Source organism: Ursus arctos, unplaced genomic scaffold (genome assembly GCF_023065955.2).
Source record: "Ursus arctos isolate Adak ecotype North America unplaced genomic scaffold, UrsArc2.0 scaffold_1, whole genome shotgun sequence".
In the NCBI taxonomy this organism is placed as follows: domain Eukaryota; kingdom Metazoa; phylum Chordata; class Mammalia; order Carnivora; family Ursidae; genus Ursus; species Ursus arctos.
In genome coordinates, this window is record NW_026622763.1 from 65,486,903 (window position 1) to 65,508,430 (window position 21,528).

Consider the following 21,528-nt stretch of genomic DNA (forward strand, 5'->3'; position numbering starts at 1 on the left):
GTCCTCCAAACCCAATGCCAATGCACTGTCATACTAGATATAGTGTTGATGCATAAGGATGCCACGGGATTTCATGGGATTATCTGTATTGAGTCAACAAAGTTTTGTGGCACAGACAGGTGTTACTTCTGCTAAGCCATTGATTGGGAGTTAGGGACTTGTTAGTGAAGGTGAGATGATCAGCTCTGATAACCTCTAGATGCATGTAGCTGTGTGTTCTCTCCTGGAGTGGAGGCTAGACAGTCAGTAAAAGGAGACTCCAGCTCAATTAAGACCAAGTATTACAACATGTCCCTTGAAGGAATTTTTTACTTGGTCCCGCATTTGACATTTTGTCTTGGCTGCAAGTTCTATACTTTCCTAGATACCATGATTGGGGTTGAATATACAGGCTTCTCTTTCCTCCTTTTCAGATTCCTGTTGACATGCCTTTCCCCTTCTTCTTTGTCCCTCCAATGCCTATACCCACTTCAAATAAGAAATCATATATATATATATATATATATATAATCTTGTCCTGTTCTTTTGTAGTAGAACTTTAAGTCTCTACTACAAAGGCAGAGTCATTTACAAAAGAACACTCTCCAGTTCCCCAAGGAAACAAAGAATCTTAGTCATACAAACCTCTCAGTAGATGCACACTAACTGTAATACAAATTTAAGCTACGTAATCTCTACTGCCTCTTGAGGGCCCTAACAGAAAAGATAAGGGAGGGTGGGGCCATTTATCTTAGGGACATCCATTTTGGAGGCTGGAAATTCCAGGGCTAAGAAGCCTGAAAATGTTCCTGATGTGGGAAATCCCCCAGCTTTAGCCTACCGCTGCAGAGTAAGCCAGAAGCCTGGGGAAATATGAGAAAGAAGAATGAATACTGCAAAGGCATGCAATGTTTCTTTTGTGGTTGGCATCGTAGAACATCAGGAACAAGAGACAGAGCACACAAGCAATGGTGAAGACACCCAAAGCCCCAAACTTGGGCCATTACCCGTCCTCTGACTTTATGCAATTCAGGATTTAAATGTCTCTCATTCCCTGTTTCCACAGTGTAATCCTTGTAATTGGAGCCCATGACCTGGCAGTTGGTCCCGCTCTGTTTACAGATCCGTTATTCCATCCCTGGCCTCAGGGATGTGAACAGTTCTGCAAGAGAGAACACTGTGAGTGGTTCAAAGTTACTGCTGGCCAACATTTCCATCAAGCGCTAGGTGCCTTCAGCCAAAGGCAAAGTAATGGAAGAGAGGGCCTCCGAAGAGGTCCAGTCTGAGGAACCAAGAATTCATTCTCTGGAGCAACTGCTGGTTAATCACCTGGCACAGGATTGGGAAGGGACACCTGGGAGGTGGGGTCCTGGAATGATGCCCATTTATACCGCTCTCCACAACTTGTAACATCTGGGTATAGGAAAGCAGGGTGTGGATGAAAAATGTTAGAGAAAATACAGGATGCTCTTTTTCTTTTGAATGTTTTAGATACTTTCCTTGAGAATGCTGCACTGGGAGAGCCAAGCCAGGCCAGTGAACTGGAGGATAGAATTTACTGTTTCTTTGTTCATTGTGTCTCATGAGGTGCGACCCTCTTGACATCTGGCACGAGCTCTGGCCTATAAGGCCTTGCTCTGATCAGAGGGATTTGCTCTAAAGTGAAAAGTGGTGTAGAGGGTTGAGGGTTGAGCTCAGTGAGTTGATATAATTTTCACAGTCCTTTGTGTAACTCCTGGCCAGAAAATCCCCTGGAGGAAGGGCAGGGATCTGAAGGGAATGGGCTTTGCAGAGAACCAAACGCATTGCTATTCCTTCTGACTTGCTGTGGGCATTGGAGCTGGCAGCCAGACTCCTGGAGGTCCAGAAAGAGACACATTCTCATACAGCTCTGTTTCTCCTGAATCTGACTCAAAAAAAGAAGAGAAAAGAGAAAAGAAAGAAAAAATAAAAAGAAAAGGAAGTCTGACATTCAGACTGTGTAAACTTTTTCTCAGCCTCGAAGCAGGCAGAGGGAAGGAGGCTCCATGTCAGCGTACATTCCATTCCTGAATCTGAGAACATCTTTAGAATCTGTTGAGAGCAAGCACGAATGGACCTTAAAGGTCTCATACTTCAGCAGTCTGATGTTGACATAAAGGCAGCCAATTTTCTGATAGTTTTACAGATGGCTCTTGGCCAAGATTCCGACTCAAATTCCTAGGCACTGTTCTAGACCAGGCAGACTGGGCAAGGGACTGTGGAATGAGAAGACAGGCAGGAAGCTCTAGGCTTCCAGGCCCCAGCTCTGCTGTAGAACTTTGGGGGGGGGGGGCCACGAGAGCCCTTCGAAACAGTGTCTTCCATTATATTTAATTTCCATTGTTATGTTTCAGTATATAGAATGTTGTGTGAAAGTTTTAATGTATAATTATGGAAAATACCTTAGTAAAAAGTATATAATCCAGGGGTGAATAGTTGGCACTTTAAAAACTCTAATTATGAATCCACACACTAGCAGGAGTTGACAGAAAGGAGCTTTAAATAATTCTATTTTAATCTGCCTTCAAGAGTTGATTCTTTTTTTCATAAGGGATGGTGGAAATCCGTTTGGTTGGGCTAGAAATAACAGACAGGCCTCTCAGCCCTTGCATGAATAGAAAGAACTGGTGGGTGATACCTTAGGCTAAGCATTTTGCTTGTCTTATGCAAAGCCACATACAGATGAGTCTGCCCTGACTCTGATTAGATTAGCAAAATCCTGTCCCTGAAATAATGCTGAAAATTCCTCAGAGAACTTTTCATGCAAGGCACTTTCTGGAATGTCTAAACCTCAGAACTCACTGAGTTCATAGAGCAGATTATATGACTGCTTTTGCTTGCTTGCAGATAAATGTATGTATGGCAGAATTTGGTCTAAGATTGCTTTCATTATAGCTTATCATTTGTCATTTACAAAGCCAGGACAGGGGTATAAATGGAGGCACACATACCATAAGTTTAAATATTTAAAGTTATAAATCAAGTTGACAAAATTTTAAGTAAATTATTTTCTATTCTTCTACCTTGACAACATTGAAACACTATTGTTGATACAAGCCCAGAGGAAGAATTTAATTAATTAATTTGCCCCTTGCATATGTCTACTGTTTGAATTCATAATACCTGACTTAATTTATACATCTAAGAGTTTGTATAAATGTTGTAGTCCTAACCAAAATTTCTTACAGAAAGTTTTCAGTAACCAAGTATAATATGCTTTTAGAAAATGGGATAATGTAATGCCTATTATTTTGTAGGATTATTTTTAATGCAATTACACACATTTAGATAATTTATTTAGAGACTAAATAGGCAATGTAACTAATAAGTAGTAATGAATTCTAATGTGAGTAATTAAATGTACATTTGTATCTTATATGTACATAGCAAAAACGTGTTTTGTATTAAATTGAAATTTCTAGACATGTAATACTTTTTTGTTTATTCCACAAATATTTAAATTTGCTTATTTATTTCTTAATTTTGCTTAAAACATGCTTGGGATAATTTGCAAATTGTTAGAAAAATTCTTTCTAATATTTTTTAAAAACAAAGTTCAGTTTTAAATCAAACATCTTGGTTTATTATATTGTCTTCTCTGAAACATTTGTGTCATTGGAACTTATTTCCTGTAATGTAAGCTTTTTTCATTCCAGGAGATAACCATGCAAGGGGCAAATGCAAATGCAGAAAAGTAAAATCCTCAGGAATAAACCTAATGATTACCTTGGTTAGACAAATAGCACTCATTCTGAATGTTGAACCTCAAAAACTGTAGGAGAATAAATGCATATTGTTTTAAGACACTACATTTTTTATAGTCACAATAGGAGATTAATACAAGAATTAGAGGGGGAAAAAAGGGTGAATTCCTCTATAACCTGGATATAGAAAAGGACTTTTTAGCTGTGAGTCACGTGTTAGGCAAAGAATGGCTTCCAAGAATGTCCGCCCTGGGGGCGCCTGGGTGGCACAGCGGTTGAGCGTCTGCCTTCAGCTCAGGGCGTGATCCCGGCATTTTGGGATCGAGCCCCACATCAGGCTCCTCCTCTGTGAGACTGCTCGTTCCTCTCCCACTCCCCCTGCTTGTGTTCCCTCTCTCGCTGGCTGTCTCTATCTCTGTTGAATAAATAAATAAAATCTTAAAAAAAAAAAAGAATGTCTGCCCTTAATTCCTGAAATTTTTGAATATGTTACCTCACATGGCAAAAGGGGATTTGCAGATGTGATTAGGAAAAGGACTTTGAGGTAGAGAGATTTTCCTGGATTATCTGGTAATCTTAAAAGCAGAGAAACTTTCCCAATTTGATCAGACAGATATACCAATGGAAGAAGAAGATGTGATAGGAATTTTACCTGACATTTTGGCTTTGCAGATGGAGGACGGGGCCATTGCCAAAGAATATGAGCAACATGTAGAAGCTGGGAATGGAATAGAGTCTCCAGAAAGTAATGCTGTCCTGTTGACCCCTTGATTTTACTCAGAGGTAAGAGGATCTATGTCTGACCGCTGACTTACAGAACTGTGAAGTAGTAAATTTGTATTATGGTAATTTGTTATGGCAGTGAGAGAAAACATCTACAACTCACAATCCAGTTGAAATGAAAGATTAACACATTTGCATACATAAGAATTTTAAAAAATAAGCTTGCCTCACATAACTACCAAATTCAATAAACATATAAAAAACTGGAAGAGAATATTTTAATATGTATCAGACATAAAGGGTCAAAATCCTTTATATGTAATGAATCCTTATAGGCTGAGGAAAATACAAAAGTCCAGTTATCAAAGTGGACAAGAGACATGAACCAAGAAGATAACAAGACAAAATCCTAGTTCTCAAAGTGGGTAAAAAGTTCACAAAAAAATACAATAAAGGCCCTTAAATATTATAAGATAAAGGTCAATTAAAACTACACTGAGAGAAAAGTTTCTGCTTCCAGGAAGTTAGAATAGAAGTATTTTACCAAATTTGCCTCACTAAATACAACTAAACACTCTGGATTATTATATATAAAATAAATACATGACTCAGAAAGGTTGAAAGAAGAAGGTTGTCCAGACCCAAGGAAGGACACAGTGGTGAATTCCTTTGGGTTTTTTTTTTTGTTTTTGTTTTTTTGTTTTTTGACTAATATATCCCAGACTCAAAGCTCAAGAGGCTGGTAAGCCAGAAAACCAAATGCACACAGACAAAAGAAGCCCCAACAAAAGCCTGCTCTCTAGAACCAAAGTACCAGGAAAGGTGTAGCCTGGCCAAACAGCCACTCTACTCCAAGCAAACATCACAGAAGAACCTGTGGCCAGGCCTTTTTCAAAATAATGAATGTTGAAAGGGAAGGCTCAATTTCCACCCTCCCCAGGTGAGCCTAAACCTTCCACCTTCCACTTGCTGCCATGAAGCATCCCAACCCCAGTATCGGAATGGTGTCAGAGGCCTAGTAGAGAGACGGGATGTTCATCACCACCGGATGCAAAGAAGCTCCTGATCTCACCGCGTGTCAACCAACTTGGACACCGACCTCCACCTGGCAGTAATGAGGGCCCCCAGCACTCCTCATAAGGTAATGTCAGACAAGGCCTAGTGGAGAGTCAGGACTTTCACCACTGTCCACTGGGAATGAGGCTACACTCCTCTCTGGTTTCAGTGAAGGCCATGTGAAGAGCAATAATGGGGCACCCCTCTCTCTTACAGCCTAGGAGATATCAGTGGTGGCCTCACTGGAACCCAGAGCTCCCACCCTTGCTCAACAGTAACAAGGAACATCTGACTCAAGTGTCAACAGAACTGGGGTGGAGAAGCTAGACTTCTACTCCCACATGCAGTAACAAGACAGCACCATTCTTTCTCCTGCTGGAATAATGTCAGAAGAAGCTTAGCTAGAACAGAAGGTCTAGAGTCTCAGAACGTAATACCCAAACTTTCCAGCTTTCAAAAAAACTTGTCATACTAAGAACCAGGAAGATCTTAACCTACAGAAAAAGACAAATGAGACAACAAAGATAGTAAAATTATTGGACAAACATTCTAAAAAAGCCATCATAAGAATGCTTCAGTGAACTATAACAAACACACTTGAAACAACCAAAAATTAGAAAGTTTCAGCACACCAATATAACTTTTACAGAACACTCTCCAGCAACAGCAGAAAACACATTCCTTTCCAGTGCCACAGAAGATATTCCAAGATAGAACACATCCATGGCCATAAAATAATCCTCAACAAATTTAAAAGAATTAATATTGTGCAAATTGATCACCAACTACAATGGAATTAAACCAGAAAACAATAATAGATGGATAAGAGAAAAAGCTCCAAACGCTTGGAAACCAAATAACAAATTTCCAAATAATCTTTTTGCTAGAGAAAAATCTAATAACATTGAGAAATAACAAAATACTTTGAATGGAAATGAAAATACCACATATCAAAATTTGTGAGACACAGCAGAGCACTAACTATATATGTTAGAAAAGTAGAAAAGTCTCAAATCAGTAATCTCAGTCCCCACCTCAGGAACCCAGAAAATAGCAAAATGAACTCAATGCATGCAGAAAGAAGAAAATGATAAAGATAAGAGAAATAAAATTTAAAAAAACATATACATCAGAAAAGAATAAATAAAGTTGACCATATTTGCATATGACATGATGGTCTAAGTAGGAAATATGAAGGGATGCATAAAAATATACTTACAATGTATGAATTTAGCATATTCACAAGATGTTAGGTAAACTTGCAAAAACAATGGTATTTCTATGTGCTTTCAATTAACAAGTGGACATCAAAATTAAAATTCCAATGCTATTTGTGATTGCCCAAAAAATGAAATACTGAGTTGTAAATCTAACAAAACGTATATGTCATATATACTGAAAACTAGAAGACTCTGATGAAAGAAAACAAAGAAAATCTAAATGAATGGAGAGACATACTTTGTTTATTGATTGGAAGACTCAACAGAGTAAAGATATCAATTCTCCCAATAATAATATACAGATTTCATGCAATATGAAGCAAAATTCCAGAAAGACGTTTTTATAGATATAGACAAGATTATTCTAAAATGTGTTGGAAAATGCAAAGGAATTTGAATTGCTAAAACAACTTTGAAAAGAAAGAAAAAAGTAGGAGGAACGCAACTTTTAAGACTTAGACTATAGTCTTGACTACAAAACCATGTGATATTGGCAGAGGGAGAGATCAGTGCGATAGAACAGAGAGCCAAGAAAGAGACCCACACTGATATGCACAACTGATTTTGGACACACATTGCAAAAGCATTCAATGGAGAGAAGATAACCATTTCGTGAAATGGTGCTAGAGCAATTAGGCAACCATAAGCAAAAGAGAAAAGAAAGAAAGAAAGAAAGAAAGAAAGAAAGAAAGAAAGAAAGAAAGAAGAAAGAGAAGAAAGAAAGAAAGAAAGAAAGAAAGAAAGAAAGAAAGAAGAAAGAAAGAAAGAAGAAAGAAAGAAGAGTAGAAAGAAAGAAGAAAGAAAAAGAAAAAAGGAAGGGGAAAGAAAAGAGAAAAAAGAGAAAAGAGGAGAGGAGAAGAGAAGAGAAAGAAGAGAAGAGAAGAGAAGAAGAGAGAAGACGAGAGAAGACAAGAGAAGACAAGAGAAAAAACTTGTCCCTCATGTTGTAAGGTCAAAAAATAACTCCTTCCATTCCTCATTCCTCCTCTTTCTTCTTCCTTTCCTTCTTCCCTTCCTTGCTTCCTTCTTCTCTCCCTCCTTTTCTTGCTCCATCCCTTTTCCCCCCTTTCTTTTCTCCTTTCACTTCCTTTTCTCCTATATCCCCTCTCCCTCTTTGTTTTGTTATTTTCTCTTTTCCTCTCTTATTTTCCCGATTACCTCCAGAATTATTTTGAGACACTTTTAAGGTTAAATATAATGCAAAATAAAAGTATTAGGGATATAAAACAATAGAAATTAAAGGAAGTAATAAAATTAAATTATATTTGTCACTTCTTTCAAAATTGATACATATGATAGTATTTAAAAATGTCTCAAGTTTCTGAGTGACTATAAGAAGAAAAGTTATATTAAAGTATATAGTTTTTATTATCTAAAAAGATTAAAACATATCTTAGTGTGTGCAAACACTTTTCCCCTGAAATTAAACTTACTAGAATATTTTTGCATTGGTTTGGGTTTGAAAAACATACAATGAAATAGACTCTACTTTTTTTTTTTTTTAAGAATTTTTGGATGGAGCTATCCTCTAGACAAAGATGTGCTTTATCACTAGCATTAATTCTAACATTTATCACTGCCATATTTTAGGATCATCCCTAGGTTACTCATTTCTTTAGCCTCAACTGTGTGGAATGCACTGTACTGAGAATACATTCAAGTTGACTGCAGCTGCCTTGCCAGACACTTTGCAATTCCCAGTATCAATGAACTTTCCAAGTATTTTCTATTCACGGTGCTGTGGGAAGCTTATTGCAAATGACCTTCCAAACTCTTTACTTTTAGGATCTTGCTATAGTCTGACTACTCCAAGGGTGGTCTGAAACCCAGCACCAAGCATCATACAAACTTGGTAAAAATGGAGTCTTGGGTGCCACCTGAGATTGACTTCTCCACAGTCTACATTTTAACAAGATCCCCAGGTGATTCACATGCACATTCAGAGTTTTTTGCACGTGTGTGGGGGCTCCTAATTAGGAGCAGACCCACTTGTTACCAGGCTGGTACTAGGAGATTTCCACTTTCCTAGACATTTGTTAAGACAGAACCAAGCATTGCTTTATGTAAACCCATATACAAGAGTAAAGAAACAATTTTCCAGTACAAACATCATATATAACTTTGCAATGAATTAAAAGTTACTTTTGGAGCTAACAGACAATGTGAAATTATATCTGTTGTCATACTTAATTATACAAATCTACCTGTCAATTTTCTGCATTTAGAATGAAATTAGAGTCCCAGGATATTATATACCCTAAAAAGTCCACATACGACTCTTCAAAAATATTTTCTGGTAGAGCTGTATCCTAGGCAAGGGGAGTGTTTTATCACTAGCATAGGTACTCCCATTTATCGCTGACATATATTTTAAGGTCTTTCTTGAATTATTCATTCCTTTACTTTCAAACCTTTACTGTGTGGAAATACTTTGCAGTTTGCCTTTCTTTGGCCATATCAGAGAGCAAATTTAGCTTAGCATTCTAATCATCATTTTAGAGTATAGAATAGTACACAAGAACTATACGCTTAGTGATGCTTGAAGGGAGGATTTATAAAATAACATTCTCCAATGCTATGAAACCTGTGGTCTCATCCAGTATCTCTTCTCCAGTTTTTCACATGCTTCTTGGTACAAAGAGTAGAAAGAGGACTGGACTCAGAAAAACAAGGTCCTACTTTTATTAACAATTATTTGCTAGGTAGTCTCAGAAGGAACTTAACCTTGATTCTGACCCTTTATTTCCTCATTTGAATAATGAGATAATTATGAAGACTCAAATTAATGAGTTGATTTTATAACAACAAATATTATAATACACCATGTACACATTAGTGCTGCTTTCATTTGATTGGAAATCCAAGATTTTATGGTATGTTTTTGCTTTTGTGGGATGATATGTTAAGTGGCAAGGATTCATGATTATAAAAATTGACTACTTCATTTAAAAGTCATATATTAAAACCATATGTATATATTAAATATATATAGTGCACACAAATATATGTTATAATACATATTTAATATATAATACATGTATTATATATTATATACATATTATATATATATATTTTTTTCCTGATGTTTAATCTTAGGGAATTACAGTACAAGCTGTAAGTTTGCAATTTTGCAGCTGTGTTCATTGGGATAATTTTGGATTGTCTTGACAAAAAAATATTGCTTCCAGGAAGTCCATTACTAAAGATTTTAAGTTTCAATAAAGCTGCTAGTACTGGATTTCTCAAACAATCCAATTACAGTAATAACAAAAAATCTTTCATTACACTACATTTTAGAAAATAAAAAAAAAACCTGACAAACCTTGATAATTGTTACAGTGGAAACAGTTCACTTCTAGTGTTTGAACATCAGTATGTCTTTTGGTTCAAATGGCTAAATTGGGCAGTTTCAGCAAAGGCTGAAGAGAGTTTTGGAGATCAGGTTTAAGAAACGTTGCCAAGTAAGCTGAAGCAGAGCAGATTGTTAGCATTATCTTGCAGACAGGAGCACACTGTAACTGACATCAACATTCATTTCCTCTTTGCTCTTTACTCATCTATGACTTACTTTAAGAGATTGCTTTCTGAAACAACATAGCTGGTACAGGCGCTGATCATAGACTTTGAGGATGGAGACAGGAGTCTGGCATCAAAGGGATAGCATGGTATTGGTAATAGAGAAGGAGCTGCCAGTTTCTGAGAAGAGATGAGACTTCTGGAGTTTTTAGGGCTATCAGAATCTTCATATCTTCATGGAAAGATAACTATGTGGTTTGTTGATATAGAAACATCAATACAGCATTAAGGAGGGCATGTGATGTAATGAGCACTGGGTATTATATAAGACTGATGAATCACTGACCTCTACCTCTGAAACCAATAATACATTTTATGTTAGTTAATTGAATTTAAATAAAAAAATAAATAAAATCTTTCTTAGCAAAAAAAAAAAATTAATACTTTGCATCTTTTACTGACTCTTCTGAAAAAGATCCAATAGGTCCAAATGGCATCGAGAGGGAGAAGTTGTGAGTTCTTGAGAAGGACCTCTGGAGTTGGACTAACAGCATGTAAGTGATGATCTGTATGATCAGAGGAGCAGGACGTCTTCTACCTACTTTCCTGTATGCTGGGGACTCATTACCAGGTGGGCTCCAACCTGTTCAAATAATATATTGATACTAGATGGTTCTACGTCATAAGGAGTGCAGGAATAAACCAAGATTTAATGTGATCAAAAATAAATGAACATTCTATGGCAAGAAGCAATACACTAGATTCTGATGCTAGTATATTATGCAAAATTATGTTACATATTTAAAATAATTTACTATGAAAATAAAAAATATGTAGTGGAAGGATTAACTTCATCCCATCAAGGAAAATCCAATTTTTCATTAATAGATGTCCTCTATTCTATTCATATAAATAAAGTTCTATTAAAATTACTTGAAGAAACCATTGCAAATTGAGACAAAAGAAAATTAGTTTGGAAAACCATGCGTATGTCAAGAAGCAAAGTGTGTATTTATTAACTGTAATTGAGTTTTTGGAAAAAGTGACTGATATGAAATTTGAAGACTTTATAATGCTATGAGGTTGTTTTTAAAACTTGGATTTATAAAAATGCTATGTGATTTGTTTGAGAAAAGCAATGGAAGGAATTTGTTGCCAGCAAATTTATGTGATAAGTAAGCTTAACAAACAAATTAGAAAAATAAATTTGCTCGAAAGATCTCAAATTCTGGACAAATGGTGGGGTAGAGAAATGATCTAAAAAATCCATTTGCAAGAGAAAACTTTTAGTGTGCAAGAAAATAAAGTAAAATAACCAAGAAAATTATCAAGTGGCCTTCTGGGAATACATAAAAGGAGTAGTCAATGCATCAATCAATCTGGTTTTATAGGGAAATAAACATATTTTAAGGGGAAATGATTACAGAAAATTTAACATAGTTAACTATAAAATAAAAATTTTAAACAAATAGGTTAGAATAGGTTCAAGTCAGTGGAAAATCACAATTGTCATTGTCACCATATTTATGAGGATGTTCTGACCAACTATAGCAAATAGATATTGTAAAATAGGCATGGACTCAATCTCACGGAGGATAACTATATAACCCAAGTAATTCAGTGTTAACAGGCACTAAAAACATGTACAGAATCAGTAAGACTTAAAAGTTTTGAGTAATGAGTTGAATAAATTTCAGGGTATTATTTTCCCATTTGTTAATTGAAAAGTAAATCTCCTTCAGCAATATCTCTTCCTGTCAGGTTCTCCAGCAGATGTACTGCTTTCTTAGGCAGAGTTTCTCAAAATGACAACTTGTGCACTGAAGGGGCGAATAAATGAATAAGATAACTCTGTTAGCATTATGAAAACTCAAGTAAGCAAAAGGATATCGCTCAATAATAAATACAATCTTTACTATAGGGGTAGTGTGTTTGAACAACATAAGAGCAAGGGGACCTTCTGAAATTTTATGAATAAGGAATTGATCTAAGTGACATTTGGAAGATTATGCAAAGAGAATATTTGGTAGTTGAGGATGTCATAAAAGTATTGAGTAAACTTGATAGAAGTGGTAATAGCAGATATATTTGATTATGAAGGATTAGTGAATAAGGTAAATTGTGAAAATCTGAAAACAAATTGAAGACGTTTCTTATATTGCTCTGAACTACAAAATTAAGTTAAATTATTCTAGTCTGTAATGGTCAAGTCTTAGACCTCTTAGGTCAAGCGTGTCACCTCACACCTGAACCATATCACCCAGCTTCCAACTGCATCCCATGATCCATCAGTGATGGTCATGACCAGACTAATTTTATTTAAACTTTGGTTCACCATATTTTGTTTTGTCATCTTTCCCTGGAACACTCAATGACTCTCGCTCTCTACTAAATTAAGGTCAAATTCCTTAGTCTGATGTTCACAGTCCTCTACATCTGATTACAAATAACTGCTCTGCAGCTTTATCTTCTCTTGCAGTGGAACACAGAGCCTCTATCTTACTCATCCTAAGCTTTTTGTACTTTTCCTAAACATGCATTAGACTTTTCTGTTTTTAATGACCCTACTGCCTGTGTTTGCAACACAGCTCCACCATCTTTGTCTAACAAATGTACTCATTTCCAGGCCCATTTCACATGCCAGTGATTTCTCAAGTAGACATAAATTCAGATTTTTCACCAAAGAGTGTATTTTATATCTGTCGTCACGTGATGATCATTAATAAGATTGCTTCAATTCTCAAAAATACTCTATCAGTTAGTCATGAATTTAGTCACCTCAGGGATTTCTACTACTTCAGCAGAAAGATAATCTTCTGAGGCATTAAGGCTTACCAATTATAGGAAGTAAAAAAGGTTTAAAAATGAATGAAGGAGGGAAGGATAGAATGGAGGGAATAATACAGGAGGGGTACCGAGTAGTATGAAGATTAATCTAGATGAAGGAAGACCATTGTCTGAAATAACTCTGGAATGACAGAAAACAAAAAAAATAAGTTAACAAAATAATAACGTATGGGAACATATCTATTACAAGTATGAAAGCATGTGTAGTTTAAAATATTGTTCACATTGTTATTTAATGATGCTATGTTTTCTTGCTCATATGATGTGGTTGTAAATGACTTAAATTGAAAAATTCTATTTTTTTAAAATGTGAAACAAATACAAAAACTATAGCAGGAATAGACAGTAGAAGGTAATGATTCAGAGTCGGAATCTTTCCTCTTCTCCTCGTTAACTGGATCATCTTGACAGGTTTCCTGATCTCTTAGTACCTCGGTTTCCTCATTGTGTAAAGGAGAATATATATCAGTAGTCTGGATATAACCCTCAATCTGAAAATTTCCCTGTCTACCCACAGTATATTATTTAAAAATAGTTTTAAAATGAATTCTGTGTGTGTGTTTCAAGTAGTTTAATCTTTTCCAGCTTTGCTACGTGGGTGATCCTGTGCCTAGGCATTTTTAAGTGTAATATAGTTTGTGAATCTCTTAAGACCTCTTCAGGAGGGGAAACTATCATATTTAGTACAACACAGTCTTCAGTTTCTGGCTTCCTCATGATGTTAATATTAGATTTTTGGCTCTTTTCCAAATATAACATGCTGTGCTAGCGTTTTCTTATAGAGCCTAAAGAAAATGGAAAAGAACTCTTTGTTTTCCCCTGAAATGACTGAAGAAGACTGTTCTGATCACTAAAGACCTAGAAACAGGCTAACAGACAGGAATTATAGTGTGAGGAATATTTACTACATTTCCTTTTAAGGCCTGGTAACATCTTCTATCCCATAATTAATTCAATGTGTTGTGACCCAAGAGGGTTGCAGTTCAGGTCCTCTTCCTGAGGATAATACTAAGCTATAGAAAGATAGGTGACTGTTATGGTGGTTTGAGCTTCATGTCAGCATCCTTTGATACCTAAGGCATCTCCTCTGGTATATTTTTACTCCTTATTGGCATCCACAGGAATACTTACCAATTCCCTGGTTAGATACCTAGTCTGCATCTCCTTACCCAGATTCTGAAGCCTCACTTTTCCAGAGATGACCACTTCCTTCTGCAGGGAAAAGGGAGAGCAGGAGACATTTAGATATTTAAATGCTTTTCTGTACACTGCTGTGAGGAGAGGGTGTTGGTTTGGTCCTTTTAATGCCTGGAAATAGAATGCTGGCTTCTCTTCCTTTAGCAATCATACAGTGTTGTTACAGGAGATTATTGAATGAGACTTGACATCTTCCTAGACCCTGTCTGAAAATGACCTACACAGGTCATCTTTCATCTTTGACCTTCTAAATTTAAAGAGGGTTTCCTCATTTACCACCCCTTTTTCATGGAATCAGCCTAAGGCAGGACAATAAAATGGTGAGAGACTTTCATTTATATCCAACCCTTATTTTTTTCCAACAAGTTTTCTCCAACATTTCCTATCGCCTTGTCCAGGTTAGAGGCTCTTATCCTTCCAAGCACCGTAATCATTTCGCTACTGCCAAAACCATGCATGTCACAAACCAACTGTAACTCAGCAGCATACAACGATGTATTTATTTATTTATTTATTTTTAAAGATTTTATTTTTTTAATTAATCTCTACACCAAAGGAAGGACTTGAACTTATAACCCTGAGATCAAGAGTCACATGTTCTACCAGCTGATCCAGCCAGGCCCCCACAACAATATGCTTAAATGATTCTGGATTGGTGGAGGCTTAGCTTACCAATGATGGGTTCAGTTGGGCTTGACTCCAAGTTCAGATTGGGTCTAGGTCTCCTCCACCTTGGATCAGTGGCTACCCAAGGCATGTTCTCATAATGAAAAAGCAGAGATGAAGGACAGAAAACACATCCTAAGTCTCTGTTCACATCATGTCAATAACATACCATTAGCTAAAGTAAGTCACAGGCCAAGCCCAAATTCCAGAGACTGGGAAGTATGTGCTATCCATCATGAGACCATTGCAAGGAGATGGATGTACAATACTACTACAGGGATGTGAAGAATTAAGACCAATAATTCAAACTATCAGAGAGAAAATTTCACTCAGCTATCAGTATCCCTAATTTAATTAAAATATCATATTTTCTTTCTCTTTGCATCTTTTTAAAAAAGATTTTATTTATTTATTTGACAGAGGGAGAGTGAGAGAGCACAAGTGCACAAGCAGGGGGAGCGGCAGGCAGAGGGAGAGGGAGAAGCAGGCTCCCCTCAGAGCAAGGAGCCCGATGCGGGACTTGATCCCAGGACCCTGGGATCATGACCTGAGCCGAAGGCAGATGTGTAATCAACTGAGCCACACAAGCGTCCCTGCGTCTCTTTTCTGGTGCAAGAGAGACTAAAATAAAGTCTAGTCTGAACAGTGAGAAGAGTGATGGAATAAGTGAAGATATTTCAGGGAAAATGCAGTTCAGCAATTTCACCATATATTTGAGTATTCTTTGGCTCCTCTGGAACCCTCTCTTTCTTTTTCACTGCTTGGATTAGTAATATTTGGAAATAATATTGTTTAACCTTCTCTCTCTCCCTCCAAAAAAAAAAAAAAAAAAAAAAAAAAGGAGGTCCTGATGTTCTAACTTGGCGTGAAGACCCTAGGAGGAGAGCTGATTTCAAGATGGAGCCATGTGAGGCTCAGTCCATGTAAAAAGTCTGGGAAGCAAGCCCAAGGCGTTAAGTCCAAGGGGCAGATGGAGAACAAGAACTAGATAAGAGATGAAAAATCAATAGGGAAATATTGAACCAGAATTACACTTTAGACCAGATGCACCTAACAGACACATACAGAATATTCTATTCAGCAACGACAGAGTACCCATCCTTCTCAAGTGCACATGGATCATTCTCCAGGAAAGATCATGTGACAGGTCACAAAACAAGTCTTAGCAAATTTAAGAAGGTTAAAACCATGACTTTTATGACTACTATGGCATGACACTAGAAATTAATACTAGAAAGGAAGCCAGAAAATTCACAAATAAGTGGAAATTAAACAACTCCTAAAGGACCAATAGGTCAAAGCTGTTTTTTTTTTTTTTAGAAAAGATAAACCAAACTGACAAATCTTTAGTTAGACAAAGAAAAAAAAGAGGAAACCGAGAAAAATAAAACCAAAATGGAAGAGGAGACTTTACAACTGTTAGCACAGAGGTACTAAGGATTATTAGTGACTACTATGAACAATATGCCAACAAACTGGATAATCTAGAAGAAATGGATAAATTCCTAGAAACATACAACATATCAAGACTGGTTCACAAAGACATAGAAAAATCTTAACAGACCAATAACAAGTAAGACATTTAAATCAGTCATCAAAATCTCCTAACAAAGAAAAGCCCAGGACCAGATGGTTTCCCTGGTGAATTCTATTAAACATTTAAGAATTAAGGCCAATCCTTCTCAAACTCTTCAAAAATTTTGAAGAAAAGAGAACACTTCCAAACTCTTTTTATGAGGCCAGTATTATTGTGATACCAAAGCCAGACAAGGGCTTTGAAGAAGAGGACTTAATAAGAGGAAAAAAACTATAGGCCAGAATCCCTAATGAATACAGATGCAAAAATTCTCAACAAAATATTAGCAACTGACTCCAACAGCACATTAAAAGGATCATGCAGCATGATCAAGGGGGATTTATTCCAGGGATGCAAGTACTGTTCAATACATGCAGATCAATAAATGTGATACGTCACTTTAGTAGAATAAAAAATAAAAACCATATGGTCATCCTAAGAAATGCAGAAAAAAAAAACATTTGATGAAGCACAGCATCCTCATGATAAAAAATTTCAACAAATTGAGTATAGAAGGAACATACCTCAACATAATAAAGGCCATATATGACAAGCCCACAGCTAACACTAAAATCAATGGTGAAAGTATTAAAGTTTTCCCTCTAAGATTAGGTATAATACAAGGGTGCCCATTCTCACCACTCTTATTCAACATAGTACTGGAAGTCTTAGTCAGAAATCTTAAGCAAGAAAAAAAAAATACAAGACATCCAAGTTGGAATGGAAGAAGTAAAATTGTCTTTGTTTGCAGATGACATGATTTTCTATATAGAAAATCCTAAAGACTCTACAAAAAATCTTTTAGAACTCAGCAACAAATTCAGCAAAGCTGCAGGGCACAAAATCAACATACACAAATTAGTTGTGTTTCTGCAAACTAACAACAAAATATCTGAAAAAGAAATAAAGAAAATAATCCCATTCACAATAGCATAAAGAATAATACAAATACTTAAGAATAAATTTAAACAGGGAGGTGAAATATCTGTACACAGAAAACTGTAAGACTTTGATCAAAGAAATTAAAGATGATGCAAATAAATGGAAAGATATCCTGAGGTGATGGATTGAAAGAATTAAGATGGTTGAAATGTCTTTAGTACCCAAAATCATCAGCAGATTCAATGAAATCTCTATCAAAATTCCAATGGGATTTTTCACACAAATAGAAAAAACAAACCTGAAATTCGTATTGAACCACAAGAGACACTGAAAGTCAAAGCAATATTGAGAAAGAAGAACAAAGCTAGAGACAACATCCTTCCTGATTTCAAACTATATTACAAAGCAATCATAACTAAAACAGCATGGTATTGCCATAAAACAAACACAACCTGTGAATGTATGGTCAGTTAATTTATGATGAAGGAGCCAAGAATATACAATGGAGAAAGGGTAGTCTCTTCAGTATATGGTATTGGGAGAGAAAACTGGAAAGCCACATGTAAAAGGATGAAACTGGACCACTATCGTACACCATATACAAAAATTAACTCAAAAACGGATTAAAGACTTGACTATAAGACCTGAAAGAAAACACAGGCAGCAATCTCCCTGACATTTGTCTTGGTGATGATTTTTTGGATTTGAAACCAAAAGCAAAAGTGACAAAAGCAAAAAAGAAACAAGTGGGACTACATCAAACTTAAAGTTTCTGAACAGTAAAGGAAACCATCCACAAAACGAAAAGGCACTCTATGGAAAGGGAGAAAATATTTGCAAGTCATATTCCTGATAAAAGGTGGTATCCAAAATATCTAAAGAACTCATACAAGTCAATAGAAAAAACAATCAGAACCAGAAATGGACAGGTGAACTGAATAGACATTTTCCCAAAGACATACAAACGGCCAACAGGTGCATGAAAATGTGCTCAAAGTCACTAACCATGTGGGAAATGCAAATCAAAACTACAATGAGATGTCACCTCACATCTTTTGGAATGGTTTTCACCAAAACAATAAAAAACAAAACAAAATAAAACAAAAACCCTAAGAGATAACAAGTGTTTGTGAAGATGTGGAGAAAAGGCAACCTTGTGTCCTGCTGGGGGGGAATGTAAATTAGTACAAATACTATGGAAAGCAGTATGGGGTTTCCTCAAAAAAAAATAAACAATAGAACCGCCATATGATCTAGCAATCTGCTGGGTACATCTCGTAAGGAAATGAAAACTGGAATCTTGAAGAGATATCTGTACTCTCATGTTCACAGCAGAATTATTTACAATAACCAAACAATGGAAAAAACTGAAATGTCCATCCATGGACGCATGGATACAGAAGTGATTCCATTGTATATATGCAAGGGAATATTATTCATCCATGAGAAAGAAGGAAATCCTGTCATTTGCTACCACATGGATGGACCTTGAGGGCATTATGCTAAGTGAAATGAGTCAGACAAGAAAACACAAATAATGTCTATCACCTACACGTGCAGTCTAAAAAAGCTGATTTCTAGAAACAGGTAATCAAATGACCATTTCCAGGGACTGGGGGCTAGGGGAAATGGGAAGATGTTGGTCAAAGTGTACAAACTCCCAGTTATGAGATAAATAAGGTCTGGGGATCTAATGTGTAACATTGTCATTGTAGTTAATAATATTGAATTATATATTTGAAAGTTGCTAAGAGAGTAAATCTTAAATGTTTAAGAAATGGTAATTGAGTGAAACGATAGAGGTGTTAACTAATGCTACTGTGGTAATTGTTTCACAGTATGTAGTGTATTAAATCAACACATTGTATACCTTACTCTTACACAATATTATATGTCAATTGTATCCCAATAAGGTGGGAAATAGTAAATAAATAAGACAGAACAAGCAAACGTTAGGAGAGTTTTTAATGCTGCTTTAATTTGGGCTATCATTATTTTTTTAGTGCTTCAACTTTTTTATATATGCAATTGCCATTTTGAAGAAAGGGAAAACAGGGTTATGACTAGGTTTGAATGACAAAGCTACTTTGTGACAAGCTGGGAGGTGAACTTAGGTCTATGTGATTCCAGTCTGGATGTTTACTTATCTACCACGCTACACAGTATCCTCAGCTGAGTGATCAGTTTTCCCATACAGAGAAGAAATCATGCCTTTTATATATATATAACTGACTGGACTCATTTTGTGGTTTTTGATAAGACTCATCTGTTTGATTGTCAGGAGCAAATAACAGCTGAATAGCTTCATGCCAGACTTAAATACATAATGCTTTTAGGAAATAATTCCACTTGGCTTTTTGAAATGTTAGTGAAGGAGTGCACTTTGCACTGCATTTCAGGGACAATTAAACAAGTAGCCTGGCTTTGCATTTGCTTTGTTTAAATTTTTAAAAAGTAATTTAATTTTATATGTTCTCTGTTTAAGATTATTAAATATTTTTAAAGCTGTTCTTAAAAGTCACATGCTGACATGCAAAGATCAAAAAGTTATATATATGTAAGTTATATATATACATATATATATGTAACTAAAGGTATTTGGGCATCAGTTATTTTTAAATCTGATTTATGGAAATCATAATGATTTGGGCATGTTTTAAAAGCAGACACCATGGATGCCAAGTTATATTTTCATGGGATGCCAAGTTATATTTTCATGTGAGAGTACCATAGGAACAAAAATATATCCTTTTAAAAATGTTTTTGTACATCATAAACACATAGCGGTTATATGGAATGGGCCTTTTAAAAACTGCATGTTGTTTGATGTGAATGGGGAATGAATTATCAGTATGAAATTTAACTGTTTACCAAACGAAGTGGAGAAATGTTTGTTTTTCAAACTTGGACTGTTATCTATATTGAACTACAGATACATAGTTTCTTTATCAATTAAGGCATTCTATATTCTGTTCTTGTGACTTGCTAAATTTTTCCAAATATTTCAAAACAAATTTACAATTCCCAAAACAAGGTTAATTAAATTTGTTTTAATAAGTATGATATGTTTTAACCAGACTGACTTTATTCTAAAGAGATTATCTTCTAAAAATATAATCAAGGGCCTAAAACTTGAATAATTAAGGAATCAAAGTTGAAAAGATTTCAGAATCAATAATTTTTTTTAAAGTTCAATAGGTAAGTGCAAGTGATACTACTGAAAATAATAGTAAGTAGGCAAATATGTATTTTTGAATATTACAGATTTTTTAATACCTGGGAAAACATAATTACGTTTCATAAATGCCACTTCATCAGATTTATGTGTACATACTTGAGGATCACAGGATTATGTGGGAGAACAACTGTAAACTTTGTTTTATTAAGGAAAATAATTCCAGAAAAATTCAATTTTTCTTTATGCTTAGAGGACAAAGAGGGATAGAGTCACTCTATTCAAAATATTTTTCTTTTTCTTGATGCAAGTTATTTAGTTTTGTTGTGCTTCATTCATTCAGAAGTCTTCTTCTAAAGTTGTTTATAGATTTTTATCATTTTACAGATTGGCACATAGAATGTTCCCAGTTTTAAGTAACAGGAATGGGCTTTGTTTAGTCAGCTAACAGTGAGTTTATGCTAAGAATATAAGGAGCAGCAAAGGAGAGCAGGAAGCATTTGCACAATCACTAATATAGATAAACTTTTTGACCAAAAATAAAAGAGAAAACACAAATCCTCTGTTAAGATATGAAGGAGAGAATATTGTTACTGACCCCACAGACATTGGAAAGAATAATTATACTACAAACCACTGTATATGCATAAATTTGGTAACTTAGATGAAATAGACCAATTCTTTGAAGACACAAGCTAACAAAGAGATAATCTGAACAATCATATTTTTAATTAATCGAATGTCTACTAAGCAAATCTTCCAAAACAAAGAAAACTTTAGGCCCAAGATGGTTTCATGGGCTAATTCTAACAAAGACTTAAGGAGAAATCATCCCAATTCTACACAATCTCTCCCAGAAAATGGAGGAGCATGGACTTCTTCCTAAAACATTTTGGGGAACTTGAAATACCCTGAATTCAAAATCAAAATTATCACCAGAAAAGAAAACTGTAGACAAATGCTTCT

General features: G+C 35.6%; 1 long non-coding RNA gene across 1 annotated transcript in view; it reads left to right on the forward strand.

The window, feature by feature from the left end:
- Positions 1–11,329, forward strand: part of LOC113250677 (uncharacterized) — a 32,854-nt gene extending 21,525 nt beyond the window's left edge. Inside the window, exons 2-3 of the long non-coding RNA XR_003314166.3 lie at positions 4,377–4,487; positions 10,695–11,329. This is a non-coding gene — a long non-coding RNA (uncharacterized LOC113250677). The remainder of the gene's footprint in view (positions 1–4,376; positions 4,488–10,694) is intronic.
- Positions 11,330–21,528: the final 10,199 nt, after the last annotated feature.